Here is a 16,616-nt window from a genome sequence, read left to right on the forward strand (position 1 = left end):
TTTTTAAAAAAAGAAAAAAGACAGAAACAAACAAACAAATACCCGTTAAACTAAAGAACCAAACTTACAGCACAGCTATGCAGGTTGTGGACCAATAAGACGGGTCCTCATAATCATTCTGTTGCTTGTCAAATTGAACATCTCTCACTGGTTATTATTTTGGTTATTAAGAACGGTTGCCTTTTTCCTTTTTTTGTTGTATGTGGTGTGTCTCGTTTCGGTGCAACGGGGGGAGGAGGGGGAGCTGATTAAAAAAAACGTGTCATTTTGAAAGCTTGAGGTGACCAATTTCTGTACTGTTGGGGGGCCCTGGAGATCTCTTTGTGGATTTCAAGGTGAGAGTCTATAAACTTAACGGTGTCGCCTCCCGTTAGCTCTTCGCATGAGAGAGAGAGAAAACAGCTTAGCGTAAATAGGAATTTGCCCACGTGGAGATGGGGGATTGTGTTCCTTATTCATGCAGAAGTCTTGTGTGGACGTGAGAACGCAAGCTCGGGACCCACGGGTGATGGTCTGATTGTGAACAAATGGGTTTCTATCCAAAAAGTAGAAAGTACTTGATTGAAACCTAGTTTTAGAAATGCATGTGTCTTTTGGGGTTGCTTTGGTTTTTTCTTTTCCTCTTTTTGTTTGGCGCTTTTTTAAACTGGGGGAGGGGGAGGGTATGGGGTGGGGGTTAGGAGACAGGAAGTTGCTGAGAAGTCAGTATCCAACAGAACTTCTCACCAAATTGATGGTGGAAGATGATGATGAAGAAGAATACTGTTGCATTTGTGGACTAAGTGCTACTCGAAAAGCATGGTGTTTTGATTTTGAGGATTCATACTTTGCGGGGCGGGATTTTTTTATTTTTATTTTTTCACTCTTTATTTGGAGGGAGGGAGAGTCATGTGGAAAACACATTGGAAGGACAAGTATAAATACACATTTTGTGTCTGAATGTTTTCTTTTTAATTGGCCTCATTTCAAATGTATTTAAACAGTTCCATACCTGGATTGGGTGTTTTGTAATGGTTACCAAAAATGAAAAAGATGAAAAAAAATTAAAAATGAAATGATTGTGACATGCTTTTTATCACTACTTTATTTTTCAAATAACATGTAAATATTGTAATCCATTGGATTTGTTTTGTTTTGTTTTTTGCTAACCTGTTAATAAATATATGGGACCATTATCCTTTTTAACAAGTCTAGAATGTCATATTTTTTTTCGTTGTGTTCCCCGCTCCCTTCCCAAATGTATACCTTGATATATTGTGAACACACATTTTAGATGCATTATTATAATTCTGTTGGCTGTAATGATGACCTAGGATTGAGAATAACATTTTTTTTTCCATTTGTTTAATTTATACAGAGGACTTTTTCAGAGTTTGACAGAAGGAAATAAATAGCGAAATGATAACCCACTGGCTTCAGAACTCAGTATTTCCTAATTACAATTAACTACTGCTCAGTGTTTGGTGGTACAAGGAGTGGAAGTTCTGAAATGTTGCACTGATAACTTTTTTTAAGGCAAAAGAAAACAAATAAAGACTTTTCAAAAGCGAGTGTATGTATGGTTCAATCTAAATTAATGTTAACACCCCAGTTACTGTTATTGGCAGTTAATTGCTGAAAACCTGCCCAAAGTAAAGGAATGCTTTCATTCAAGGCCAACCCATGACATTTTGCCCGAGACAAAGGACAGGATACTCTTCCCCCTCTACCCATTCCACATATTGCAGGCTGACGGTTGAATGTTGCTTCATCTCTAGCACCTCAGAGTCACAGGCTATTCTAGGGGAATACTGCACTTCACTATCTTCCTTTTTTTAAAAAATCATCTTTATTCATTTTACACATGAAATACAAAAAGCAAAGAAAAAGTAATAAGCACAAAAAAGAAAAAGAAAAAAGCGCAACAAACAAACAAAAGATATCAACAGCAAAAAGAAAAAGAAAAATATATAATAATATCCAATAATCTTATATCTTAATCAATTCATTTGGACTCCCCCGGTTCCCCCCTCATTGGTTCCTTATTTCCATTCCTTACAGAGCAGTTTTCACAGAATAACAATTCTTTTAAAATCTAATTGAATTTCCTTTCTACTTATCACCTTTAAGGTTTTCTAATATCTCAATTTTAATATACATTTTTAATATACATACAAATCTAATTGATAATTCCCCAAACTTAAGTTTTTACCAGAAATGAAATTCCCTTTTATTACCTTATTCTCCCCCCTTCCCCTGGACCCCAGTTACCCAGGTGTCTCAGCAAATTCCATAATTCATACCAGTGTTGGACTTTCCGTGCAATCCAGCCTATAAACACATGATTTTATCTTTTTATCCCACACCTACCCTTTCCGCAAACTTCCAGTCATGTTTTTTAAAACCAACCTGTTGTTTCCCCCCTCTTGTTACTTCCCAACACCCTTCTTCCATCCTTTTTCCCCAGCGATTTCCCTGCCCCCCCTCTCTCACTGGGTGGTCAGGAGAACCCCCTGGGTATCCCTTGAGGAGTTCTTTTTTCAAGTCCTGAATTTGCCCTACATCTCCCTCTTTCTCCTCTTCTTTGCAGTCTCGAAATGCTTCAAAATTGTCTTTATTGTCGAATGTTTGAAATTCTTTCTCTGGATCCTCGGAACTAGGCTCTTCTCTTTCCTCGTCACTTTTTGTATCAGCGCTTAAGTCATCCAATCTTTTACTAGTTTGTTTCAATTGCAAATTGTTCTTGTCCAACGTGTCTTTAATATTCAAAAGTACCGAGTAAATCTGTTGATAGTAAAAGTCTTGTGTTGATGTTGTGGCTGCCATTGTCCTTGCCTCTCAGACCCCGTGGGAAAGCAGAAGATAGGAAGACCGGATATGGCAGGAGTCAAATTCCACAATGAAAGCCATTTTAAGTCCAGTTCTGGTTAAATCCTTAATCCAAATACATAACGTAGTCCAATCATGATTTCAACAATAATTATAAATCCATTTGCTGATCACTCCAGGGACCGGGATCCAATCTCCTGGAGGGTTTTAAATGTCAAATTTCTGGCAAATTAGTTACTTCCTCTCACTCCTCCTGTTGGAGATCAAATTACTGCGTCGTTGCAAAGCAATGCAGGAGACCGACTTCCGAATTTTGGAGTCTCCCACCGTGTCCAATTAATCATTAATGTCAATCAAAATTTTCACTCACGTGGAGTTCTTGTCCAAATCCAATGTTTTTCGGAAGGCATCCGCCGCTAGCTGGCTGAAGGCTCAGGGCTTCGCTGCTGGAGGTGGTGACAATGCCCAAAATGGCTCCCGCGACTGCCACCCCGCTGACTCTCATGGACTCTGCCGAGCTCCCTGGGCAGCGAAGGAGTCGCGTTGAGGAGCAGCGCCAGGCAGAAAGCCCCCGGGAAGCTCAACCCGGGGTTTAACGGGGATCCGCGCGCCCCCGCGGATTTCCCCCCCTCCACAGTAGCCAGAAGCCTCGGAACTCGAGGCTTCTGCGCCTTCTCGCTCGCGCGGCGAACCGGAAGTCCTTCACTATCTTCCTGAGGTAGTTGCCTCACTTTGCCCAATGGTAGGGTTGTGCTTCCACCTTCTTAGCCAAAAGTGGGTTGTTTCGTTTTTAAAATAATCCCATTCTCCTTGCAAGACCTCGAAACGACCCTTAAACCAGGGTTTCCCCAAATAATAATTATTTATTATTTATACCCCGCCCATCTGGCTGGGTTTCCCCAGCCACTCTGGGTGGCTTCCAACAGAAATATTAAAATACAATAATTTATTAATTATAATTTGGACAGTGTTCTCGAAGCTACGAACATGAGTTTGACCAAATTGTGGGAGGCAGTGGAAGACAGGAGTGCCTGCCGTGCTATGGTCCATGGGGTCACGAAGAGTCGGAAACGACTAAACAACAAATTTATTAAACATTAAAAGCTTCCCTAAACAGGGCTGCCTTCAGATGTCCTCTAAAAGTCTGGTAGTTGTTTTTCTCTTTGACATCTGGTGGGAGGGCATTCCACAGGGCGGGTGCCACTACCGATAAGGCCCTCTGCCTGGTTCTCTGTAACTTGGCTTCTCACAGCGAGGGAACCACCAAAAGGCCCTCGGCACTGGACCTCAGTGTCCGAGCAGAACGATGGAGGTAAGAGACGCTCCTTCAGGTATACTGGACCGAGGCCGTTTAGGGCTTTAAAGGTCAGCACCAACACTTTGAATTGTGCTCGGAAACGTACTGGGAGCCAATGTATATCTTTCAAGACTGGTGTTATGTGGTCTCGGCTGCTCTCAGTCACCAGTCTAGCTGTTGCGTTCTGGATTAATTGTACTTTCCGGGTCACCTTCAAAGGTAGCCCCACGTAGAGCGCATTGCAGTAGTCCAAGCGAGAGATTATTAGAGCATGCACCACTCTGGCGAGACAGTCTGTGGGCAGGTAGGGTCTCAGCCTGCGTACCAGATGAAGCTGATAAACAGCTGCCCTGGATACAGAATTGACCTGTGCCTCCATGGACAGCTGTGAGTCCAAAATTACTCCCAGGCTGCGCACCTGGTCCTTCAGGGGCATAGTTATCCCATTCAGAACCAGGAAGTCCTCCATACCTGCCCGCCTCCTGTCCCCCACAAACAGTACTTCTGTCTTGTCAGGATTCAACCTCAATCTGTTAGCCGCCATCCAACCTCCAACCGCCTCCAGGCACTCACACAGGACCTTCACCGCCTTCACTGGTTCTGATTTGAAAGAGAGGTAGAGTTGGGTGTCATCCACATACTGATGAACACCCAGCCCAAACCCCCTGATGATCTCTCCCAGCGGCTTCATATAGATGTTAAAAAGCATGGGGGAGAGGACGGAACCCTGAGGCACCCCACAAGTGAGAGCCCAGGGGTCTGAGCACTCATCCCCCACCACCACTTTCTGAACACGGCCCAGGAGGAAGGAGCGGAACCACTGTATTACAGTGCCCCCAGCTCCCAAACCCTCTAGATGGTCCAGAAGGCTGTTATGGTCGATGGTGTCAAAAGCCGCTGAGAGATCCAGCAGAACTAGGAAACAGCTCTCACCTTTGTCCCTAGCCCGCCGGAGATCATCGACTAGTGCGACCAAGGCAGTTTCAGTCCCATGATGAGGCCTGAATCCCGGCTGGAAGGGATCGAAATGGTCCGCTGCTTCCAGGCATGCTTGGAGTTGTTCAGCAACCACTCGCTTGAATCACCTTGCCCAAGAAAGCCCTTCTCTACTTCATCGTCTTTGCTGGGGTAGGGGGGGGGAGGCTGCAACGCACAGGAACACATCATCATCTGTTGCAGGGGGATTCTCCACATTCCCCGAGAGAACTTGGCACTATTTTATAGAGTTGTATTCAATGTGCAAGCCAATAAAATAGCCCTTGTGGTCATTACGGTAAAATCAGGCAACGGAATTAAAAGGCAGTTGCAGTTTGCCATTTACGTTACCCCGTGAATCACCATGGTGGTGCAATTGCTTTTTGTTATGGGGGTGTCTTATTTTTCAAAACGAAAGGAAGCAAATGCAACAAGTCAATAGAATCCCTGACACGCTGCTTGACTGACAGCAACCTGGGTTGTCAAGGATTTCATTCATTAACCTTTGGTGCTTAAAAGAAACCTGCAGTTGATGAAATAACACAGGCATCCCCAGCCTACGGCCCTCCAGATGTTTTGGCCTACAACTCCCATCATCCCTAGCTAACGGGACCAGTGGTCAGGGATGATGGGAATTGTAGTTCAAGACATCTGGAGGGCCATGCACGGGCTATACCAGGCATCCCCAAAGTTTGGCCCTCCAGATGTTTTGGACTACAATTCCCATCATCCCTGACTACTGGTCCCGTTAGCTAGGGATGATGGGAGTTGTAGGCCAAAACATCTGGAGGGCCGCAGTTTGGGGATGCCTGGGCTATACTATAGCTGGAAGTGGCTCCTTCCGCCCCAGCTTTTAGAACCTAGAGGCTAAAAAGAAACCAACACAAAGCAGGCTAAGAGATTGAGTTGTGAACTAGGAAGCTCCCGATTCAAATTATTTCTTACCTTTATACCTCTACAGTTCCTCAAAAGAGCCCAAAGTGGTGGTGGACGCAGGCTGGATCTAGGTCTGCAAAAACGCTTTTAAAAACCGTAATATAGCTCTCAATGCAATTTCCCATTGGTGACTGATCGCTGCTCGACAGTACCCTCTGGTGTCACATTTTTATAACTCTTTTTTAATGTTTCAACCTACCATTGAAGATTAGTCCATGGTCTCTCCCTCCAGCTTTATACTTGCAGGCAACCCTGTGGCTTGGGTTAGGTCAAAAGGGAGAGGGTTTGCTGGGTTCCCCAAGTGTGTCATAGCTGCCCCCCCCCCGAACTCTAACCACTATGCCATACTTCAATCAAATCTCAGCTATGCCATGATGTCTAAATATGGCTTCAGGCAAGGCACGGTCTCTCTGAAGCAGGAGCATCTGCAACGAAGAGATAATAATAAAACAATATTTTGCAGGCTTGTTTGTAAGCGTCGCTGAGATAAGGCGTGTGAAGCAGTTTGAACTCCCACCGATGCTCTATAAATGCCAAGCAACGTTGTCCTAACTGGCTAGCTGCAAATGACATCCACAAAAGATCTTTAATGCCCAATTAGATGTGTGCTGGCTAATTACAAGAAAGTTAGACACTTGTACATCACAGTTATTCTAGGGAAATAATCTGGGCTATTACACGCTTGGAATTCAAGGAGCAAACCATAATTACATATAGTATCAATCAAGGCAGAGGCAGAACTCTGTGTACAAGTGGCTAATTTGTTCTTGGGGAAGAGGTGATGGTTTTGAATCTCATGCAAAAGACATTTTGCAAAGAGGAGCCTTCGAGATTCTCAATTAAATAACCATAGAACAAACACGAGTAGCACAGATCTGATGACAACATTAGCAGAAATCTGACTGGAGTGGGAGGGGGTGTAGAGGAACAAGGTGCTTATACAAATGAGTCCTTCTCTGACACCCAAATTACCTCTTTCTTTTTACTGTGGTCCGCTGATTGGTGTGTGTGTGTGTGTGTGTGTGTGTGTGTGTGTGTGTGTGTGTCCATCCTTGGCAAAGGGGATGAGGTGTGGGTTACCAAAGAAAGCAATAATTGTGTTTAGAGATGTGAAGGCCTGGAAAAAAACCTGTCCCTTCTGGGGGTTTTCCAGGCCTTCCTATCTCTAGTTGTGACAAGTTAGCACAAGTGTGGGGAAGTCACTGCAGTGAAGCAGAACCATAGAATCAAAAGGAACCACGAGGGTCATCTAGTCTAACCCTCTGCAATGCAGTAATCTTTTGCTCAACGTGGGGCTCGAACCCAGCACCCTGCTCTACCAACTGAGCCATCTGAGTTATACATCGAAGTCTCTTTGTTTCACACAGCCAGCATTAAGCTGACAAAAGCGTTAATGCTCAGCACTACATTGGATAGGTAAAATATTGGCGAAGTCCCAGGTATCTGCATTTTGTGGTTAATTTAAACACACACATCAGATGACAGCAATAACCTCAAGACCAACATTGGGGCTGCTGCGGGGGGGGGGGGTGCGGGGGCGGCATTCAGCTCCTGTTGCTCCTCGGCATAGATTGCAACTACAACTCCCAGCACACCTAAACTACAATTCCCAAGATTATTTGGCTGGTGTGTGTGAGCGCGCAAAGAATGTGCTTTATATGTATGGGGTAGTTGCCGCTTTATTGGTGTTGCAAAGTGTCTTTGGCTGTATGTAGAACACAAGCCTTGTTTCATAAGGGAAGATCCTGTGAAAAGCTGTCCCTTTGACTCCCCCCCCCCTGCAACAGAGGGGAAGGGGAAGCCTTGAGAAATGCTGCTGCTAAGCAGACAGGGTGGTTTTTCCGGGGTTGCAACCTGGCAGCCCCGATTAGCAATTAAGTTAATGCTTCCTCTCAGGAGTGTGACTTTTGTTGTTGCTGCTGCTGCTGCTGTTGATAACTGTGTGGCTTAATTTAATTTACACCACAGAGTAATTGGATTAGGGGGAGGGGAAATTCTGATCAGTTTTTGGATAAAATCAAGTGGATCCCATCCAAGCTGTCAGCTTCCATTCGTCAGAGCAGGGCCTTAAGGGAAAGATTGCCTCATCCGGTCTGGGAAGCTCTGGCCAGGAATTACATTCGTTGTCCTTCACAGCAATTACGGACAGAGCTCCTTTCGCTTTTAACAGACTAAGGGCAGGCAGAAATTAGACAGGTGCCAACTCTCTTTGAGGGGAGGTGAATCCTACGGGAAACTTCACTGGGAGAGTTTCTTCCTGTCGTGTATCTGTTGCCATGTGCACAGAAAGAAACTAAGCCATCTACTTGTCAGTTCTTGAATTATAGAGAAGGGGGTGCATTATTCAACTTTCTCCAATTTTGGCCAGATAGTGCCCTTATAGTCTTCTAAATCAGTAGCTAAGGCAGGCTTCCCCAAACTGCAGCCCTCCAGATGTTTTGGCCTACAATTTCCATGATCCCTAGCTAACAGGACCAGTGGTCAGGGATGATGGGAATTGTAGTCCAAAACATCTGGAGGGCCGAAATTTGGGGAAGCCTGAGCTAAGGTAAAGGTAAAAGTAAAGGTACCCCTGACCATTAGGTCCAGTCACGGACGACTCTGGGGTTGCAGCGCTCATCTCGCATTATTGGCCGAGGGAGCTGGTGTACAGCTTCCAGGTCATGTGGCCAGCTTGAACCAGAGCAGCGCACGGAAACACTGTTTACCTTCCCGCCGGAGCAGTACCTATTTATCTACTTGCACTTTGACATGCTTTCAAACTGCTAGGTGGGCAGGAGCTGGGACCGAGCAACGGGAGCTCACCTTGGCGCGGGGATTCAAACCACCGACCTTCTGATCGGCAAGCCCTAGGCTCAGTGGTTTAGACCACAGTGCCACCCGTGTCCCTCCTAAGGTAGCTAAGGTAGGCAGTCACAAAAGATAGAGGCTGGGTTTGTTCCCCATCCCATTCCTGAAACCTGTCATCTTTTCACGAGGTTTGGGGAGGTTGGTTTAGATCCATTCCAGTCTGCCTTCTGTCCTGCATTTGGGGCAAAAATGGACAAGGAAACCATGGTAAACGACTTATACTGGGAAATGGACAACCTTCCTGATTTTCTGGAACCTCTTGGTGGCTTTTCATGGTTCTGGTGCAGCTCTCTGTAATGGCATTTTGGGACCCAGTGCTGCAATGAATATTTGGAGGAGAAGGTCCACAAGGGGATGCTGTGGGATTTTGGCTCCACCTCTTAGTCTTGGGTGTGTCTTAAGGTCCTTGGTGCTTTTTGACATCTACATGAAGGTGCTCAGGGTTTCGGATGCAGCTCTGGGTCTCTGTTCCAGCTTCTAACCCCAAGGAGAAAGTGGAAACTCTGAGCAGGTGTAATTTGAGGTTAGATGGAGACAAACAAGCTGAAAGTTAATCGGGAGAAGTTGTTGAGATATATGTTTATTTGGATGTTGGCATACATAGCACATGATTTGCCATGCAAGAGCACTCCTGGACTCAGCCCTATTCAGGGACACGTAGGTGACACGAGTGACCAAAATAGCTTTTTGCATCCCCCTCCAATTCCACGTATAGAAGCCAGTTAGAGCGACAGGTAACTCTTCCTTCAACACACCTGAGGACAGCAAGCTGACTTAGGTGGCACAAAGCTGTCAAAAAAACATTTTGAATTTGAATATGCAATACCAGGTGGCGCCAGAGAGGGGGGAAATTCTAAGTGCTTTTTACATAGCGCTTTTTTTTCTTTTGTTATAACAATTTAATTACTGACTTATTTATAGCAGGGTTTTCCCCCCTATGTGTAGATCCACCCTTTCACTTTTAATTTGCATACCGCCTTTCTGGCTTACAGGAACAAAATACACAACAAAGAACACACACCATATAATAATCTGAGCCAATAAAAAAAAGTCGTATTAAAGCATGACTCTAAAATGGAATGACTTATGTCAAATAAAGTAATATTCAATGATCTATTAGAAGAGTACGCAATAAACTTAACTCTCAAAACACTGGCAAATAGTAATTAAACAGAAATTCACTCTTAACAATCCCAATAAATAATTACTAAGCTATGATCAATAAACATAACAGCAAGTCACGATGCATAAAATACCACGATACGTACAAAACCATGTGAAAGGAGCAAACTGAGAAGCGATTCTTGTATAAGCAGAGCTTTGATCTCACATGAAATCATAGCTCCTGGCTAACTGCACCTGCAGAGACAACCGCTGCAGTGATACTGGGCACGGGGCGCCAACACAATGCTGTGGAATGGGGGGGGGAAGAGGTGGGGGGCATCAAATTTTAGCATTGCCCAAGGAGCTGCCGAAATTTGAGAGCCCAAGGTCTGCCACTGGCCCCTGACAGTCGTTTTCTAGTGCAAGTCAGCCATGTAGCCAATCGAACGCATCCCAGAGATATGGTTGCCCCGAACCAGGCTTTGACGTAAACACCGATGGGAAGAGCGACGATGGGGGCATCTAAATGCCAATGTGGAGCAAGTCCTCCAGGCTGACCTTTGCACCGCATGTGATAGGTCTATTAGCACGCTGATTAAATAGATCAACAAGTGCTTTCGCAATAATTTGATATTTAATGTTCGGCTTGCTATTAAAATGCTAATTAAACGTTTTAACATGCCACACATGTTTTATGTATTAATAAGCAATAAGCATTCGAGTTACACTTCTTGTGTGATTTAGAATTAATTGAAGGGTAGCGAGGGTTTCCTCCTTTTATATACCTATTAAACCCCTGTAACTGCTGTTTTTACAGTTGATTGGTGTTCATTTAACATACCATAATTGCTCTTTAAATACGTTAAGTGAGTATTTGAGACAATTTACAGTGTTAGCGGTTTCCCGGCAGTATTCCTCAGAGGTCTGCGCAAAGCAGCTTCCACGCTGGAATTCTCCCGGAGTGTGCTGGCATCGCTTTTCCCTCTTGCATTGCGAGCAAAGTGTGAGGGCCCTGGGACTCCCTGTCTCTGCAAGCCGAGAGCCGCAGTGGGGGAACCAGCCTCCCTCCGTGCGAAGGCAGTTATGGAGCACACCTGCTGCTGGTTAGGTGAACATATGGGGGGTGTTTCACAGGAAAGGAAATGAGGAGAGGGGCAGGACCAGGCTCACACAGCATAATGAAGGCGCCGTCAAATCCCCTGCGGTCTTTAGGAACACCGTTGGCAAAAACAGCTCCGTCTTCCTTGCGACATGGTTTCTGTAGCGGACATGGGGGAAATTAGACCTGGATGAATTCATCTGTGTGTCCTCCTCTGTATAGGGCAGTGGTTCCCAACCCGTTTTCTTTTGGCCATGCCCCACCTAAGCATCTCTAAAAGCCTGATGCCACCCACACACCAATCCCGCCCTGTGACATATAATTCTTATTACAGTGGTACCTCGGTTCTCGAACGTAATCTGTTCCTTAGTACACACGATAAAAGCCACTTTTTACAGAGCGAATTTTAAGGAGGCCAGAGCAGATTGATGGAACAGCTTGCCCTCTGCAATAAATCTATTGTGATATTATTCTTTTTTGGAAAATATGATGCCGTTTTAAACGTAACATGCTACAGATGGGTGGAGAGAATTTGGGACGCTACCAAATTTCTTAGCCTGTGCAGTTACGCCCTGATGATTAATAGTTTAGGAGACAAAACTGTGAATGTCTTCATTTAGCATTAAACTCTATGGCACTAAAACACAAAACAAACTTGTTCTGACCGTAGTACTGTCACCAGAGTGTAGGATATCAAATACCGCTGCACTTCACTTTAGGGGTTTCTACTTAAAGTCGCATTGTAGGCGGAACAAGACCTCTGAGGCAACGTCGGAGGCCCTCCTCTACAAACCAGAAGTGGGCGTTTCAGGATTCTAGGTGAGCGGTAGGGAGTTCTACGACACAAGCTTGGAGCTGGGACCTTCTGTATGCAAAGCAGATGCCCTGTTGCTGAACTCTTTCCCACAAGGTCATGTTCATGCAAGAAGGGGCTGATGATGTGGGTCACTATCTGGCTACTGGTAATCCTAAATTGTGGTATCAGTTTAAACAAGGGAATACTGGAGAGTCATTGGGTCTGGACACGTATAGAAGCAACTTCCGGTGCTGCTCTGCCCGATTTCCGGTGCCCAGATATGAGCAGAGCGGCACCCGAAATTGGTTCTGTGCATGTCCAGACATGCGCAGAAGGAGCCTCCCTGGCAGGTAGGAAATCCGGGGAATTTACAGGATTTTTCTCTATTCGGGATAACAGCGGGAAATGGGTTTAAATACGGGGGTTTCCCACGAGAAACGGGAGACTTGGCAGCTATGGTCCCAGGTTCCATCCCAACATCTCCAGTAGGGCTGGGAGACATTTCATGCCTGAAACCTTGAAGAACAACTGACATCCACTGAGCTAGATGGGCCAGTGGTCCATCTGATAAGGCAGCTTCTTATGTTTCTAAAGCCAGCTTAAGCCATGCTAATTCCAAGCCAGCACCAAGCCAAGATGCCCAGAGCAAACAAGGCCAGATGCTCATGCTGCCAACCTCTGTTTCCCACAACATCGGCTCTCTGGCAAGCTCAGGGAGAAGCACCCAGTGGTTTTCCCATGAAAATAATGGGTGCTTTGCAACTCTGTGAGAGACTTGGAGCTAGTCCAAGACATTTTGGTAGCTGACTGAAATCCCTAAGCATCAACAAAATTTATTTATGTATGCAACAATGGCGGCCTGGATTTTGTTAGCCCCCAAATGGAAAGTGAGGGAGGTCCCAGGCGAAGAGGACTGGCAGCTAAAGATGGCAGAATATGCAGAGCTTGCAGGTTTAACATACAGAATAAAAGCAAGAAAAACACACATTCAAAGAAGAGTGGAAAATATGTCTTGCGTATATGGGAAATAACTGTACACAGCTGAACATGCTGGTATCATTAAGATAAAATTAACAGGGTAATTAATGTTCAAGTGATGTAAAAGTGGAAAACCGATTAATAGGGCTATAGTAAAATATGCAGGAATGAAAGATTAACAAAACGAACCAAGGAAAGAGGCGGGAAGTCATTGGACATTTAACAGTACAGTGGTACCTTGGTTTATGAACACAATTGGTTCCGGAAGTCTGTTCATAAACTGAAGCGTTCATAAACTGAAGCAAACTTTCCCATTGAAAGTAATGGAAAGTGGATTAATCCGTTCCAGATGGGTCTGCGGCGTTTGTAAACCGAAAATTCGTAAACCGAGGTGTTCATAAACCGAGGTTCCACTGTATGCAAGATGTCTATTTTAAGATGTAAAATTGAAAAGTTAATAAAAATTATATTTAAAAAAGACATTTTGGTAGCTGAGATCCAAATGGGTGTTGCCCAGGAAAATTATAATATTATTTAAGAAACTGGCTATTTGTTGATCTCTAATAGTATCTCCCTAGAAGAGGGAGGCCTGCTTCACCCTCCTTACAATAGGACAATTCCTTGGAGGCATTACAAAGGCACGATCACCCCAACCACTTTAAAACACCATTTGGGGATGCCTCTGCCTCGTGCAAATTTATTTGAAGCAAATATGTTCTCCTGAGGTCTAGTGAGCTGACAGCAGCATTCTACCACAAACAGCTTACCTGTGAAGTGGAATCACTGCCGTGCAGGCAGCAAGGGTGAATGCCAACTTCTGGGGTCGAGTGTTTCTTGAACAAACAGGTATTCATCAAGCACAAAGAACGTGTTTGCATTATAAATCTGAGTGCAGGATTTCATAACAGGTGCTCCAACACTCAACACTGCAATGTGCCTAACCGGCGTCCAACCTTTCATTCGGTGCGAATCTCTCTCACATTTCTTTTTGCAAAAATTTATATAGCACTTGAACCTGTTATGTTGTTGTTTAGTCGTTTAGTCATGTCCGACTCTTCGTGACTCTGTCTTCCACTGCCTCCCGCAGTTTGGTCAAACTCATGTTCGTAGCTTCAACAACACGGTCCAACCATCTCGTCCTTTGTCGTCCCCTTCTCCTAGTGCCCTCAATCTTTCCCAACATCAGGGTCTTTTCCAGGGAGTCTTCTCTTCTCATGAGGTGGCCAAAGTATTGGAGCCTCAGCTTCAGGATCTGTCCTTCCAGTGAGCACTCGGGGCTGATTTCCTTCAGACTGGATAGGTTTGATCTTCTTGCAGTCTCTGGGACTCTCAAGAGTCTCCTCCAGCACCACAATTCAAAAGCATCAATTCTTCGGCGATCAGCCTTCTTGATGCTCCAGCTCTCACTTCCATACATCACTACTGGGAAAACCATAGCTTGAACTATACGGACCTTTGTAGGCAAGGTGATGTCTCTGCTTTTTAAGATGCTGTCTAGGTTTGTCATTGCTTTTCTCCCAAGAAGCAGACGTCTTTTAATTTTGTGACTGCTGTCACCATCTGCAGTGACCAAGGAGCCCATGAACCTGTTTATGATAAATATTAAAAATTATCTTTCCAGAACATTATTGGGCTGAAAAGACATGGCGTGTGGGTGGGGTTTCTAATTCCTTCCGTTACAAAGCTCTTGACTTTGCAGCTTTCAACTGGTCGTTTCTAATATGCCACACTGGATCCGAGAAAGAATGGCTTACTGTGGATTACTTCCAATAGCACAGATCGGGGGTAGGACTTACCGTTTTATAACCTCCATAGCCTACAAGGCAATTGCCAATGGTGGAACCAGGTTGGGTTTCCTTGTGTTTCGTCAAAGGCTGCTAAATCATGTAGCGCTTTCAGGGCCGGTGCTAGGGCTTTTTGCGCACTAGGAAAAAAATCAACTCCTGGCGCCCCTGTGTCCCCTCCATAGGCGGGAGGAGCGCAAGCCAAAAGGAGGGCTCAGCGCCCTCTCCCCTATGGAGGGCATGCTGTGAGCTCCTCAGTGGCGGCGGCGGCGGCAGCAGTGCCCATAGCTGAAGGCTTCAGCTACAGGCGCTGCCGCTGCCACCGCTCACTCGTTGCAGCCGCTGAGGAGCTCCCAGCGCCCCCTCCATAGGCGGGAGGGCGATGAGCTCTCCTTTTGGCTCGCGCTCCTCCCACCTATGGAGGGCATGCTGTGAGCTCCTCAGTGGTGGCTGCAGCGAGAGAGTGAGCGGTGGCGGCGGCAGCGCCCATAGCTGAAGGCTTCAGCTACGGGTGCCGCCGCCGCCGCCACCCACTCGTTACAGCCACTGAGGAGCTCACAGCGTCCCCTCCATAGGCGGGAGGGCGCTGAGCTCTCCTTTTGGCTTGCGCTCCATAGGACCTCCATAGGCGGGAGGAGCGCGCGCACGCCGTGGGAGGACAGCGGTGGCGCGGGGGTTTTGCGGGGTTTTGTGCCCCCTCCATTTACGTGCTCTAGGCAACTGCCAAGTTCGCCTAAATGGACCCACTGGCCCTGAGTGCGTTATTGACTCTCTCACGGTGTGTTCAGATATCTGTAGCCTTGATAGCAGAAAATGTCCAGTATTGGCTGAACATACTCATGGACGTCCCATGAAGCAGAATGTTGGAAGATGCAGAATACATAAAGGAAAATTAATTTATGGCTACCATTCTCTCTTCTTTTTCTTTGGCGATCACTCATAGCTGAGTAAGATTGTCTTCCATAAACACAGTTTTAACAGCGAGTCCATAAGTGTCTGTGGAGGCCAATTCTGGATCCACACGTCCTTCCACAGTGGGGACATTGGTTTCCAAGTGGGAGTTGATCATGGTGAAAGTTTGCCAAGTGTGCCGTCCTCTTAGCACGTTTCTCCCTTTCGTCCTGAGTTTGAGCATCTTCAAAGTCTATGACACATTTGGTATAGGCTGTTCTCCAATTGGAGTGCTCGCAGGCCAGTGTTTCCCAGTTGTTGGTGTTTATACTACATTTTTTTAAAGATTTGCCTTGAGAGAGACTTTAAACTTCTTTTGTTGACCACTAGCATTATTACGCTTTCCATTTTAAAGTTCGGAATAGAGTAGTTAGTTTGGAAGACGATCATCAGGCATCCGCACAACATGACCAGCTACCATTCTACATGGCTTTAAATGCAACCACCCTGGGAACCTTTCCATCTTTGGCTTAAAGGCAGGATAAAAACACATGCTATCTTGAGGGCAGGAAACGATTGCAATATGTGGGGAAAATGCAGCAAAATTTCTGCCTTGAGAGAAAACGCCTTGTTCCTCCACAACAACTGAATGACAGCTAGGCTTTTATCGTGCTAAGCATTTTCATCTGAAAATGCCCCAGAGGTGACCTCTTGTTCTCTTCCCTTGCATTCTGAAATTCCTTCTCACCCGAGGAAATTACATTGGATAGCTTTTCTGTTTGCAGGGAACTTTCTGGCATACTGTTTTCTATTTGCAGGGAGTTAAAAAGGAGGAGGAGAAGGCAGGGAAACTGGTCTCGCCCCCCCTATAGCCAGAAGTGGTATGCCTCATTCTGACCACCTTAGCATTCTTGCACTTAATTTTAATCTCATTCTGCTGCATGTTTAAACAGTCTTTGGTGATGCGCTTTAGAATCACGGAATTAAGGCTAGAAGGGGATCTCCAAAGCCAGTCAGCTTAACAGAGGATGCTCTAACACTGACTAAAGCATACTTTTGATTACTATGTAAAGAAACATGTTGGTCTTGGGCACCCAA

Source organism: Zootoca vivipara, chromosome 15 (genome assembly GCF_965207765.1).
Source record: "Zootoca vivipara chromosome 15, rZooViv2.hap1.1, whole genome shotgun sequence".
NCBI classification, from domain to species: Eukaryota; Metazoa; Chordata; class Lepidosauria; order Squamata; family Lacertidae; genus Zootoca; species Zootoca vivipara.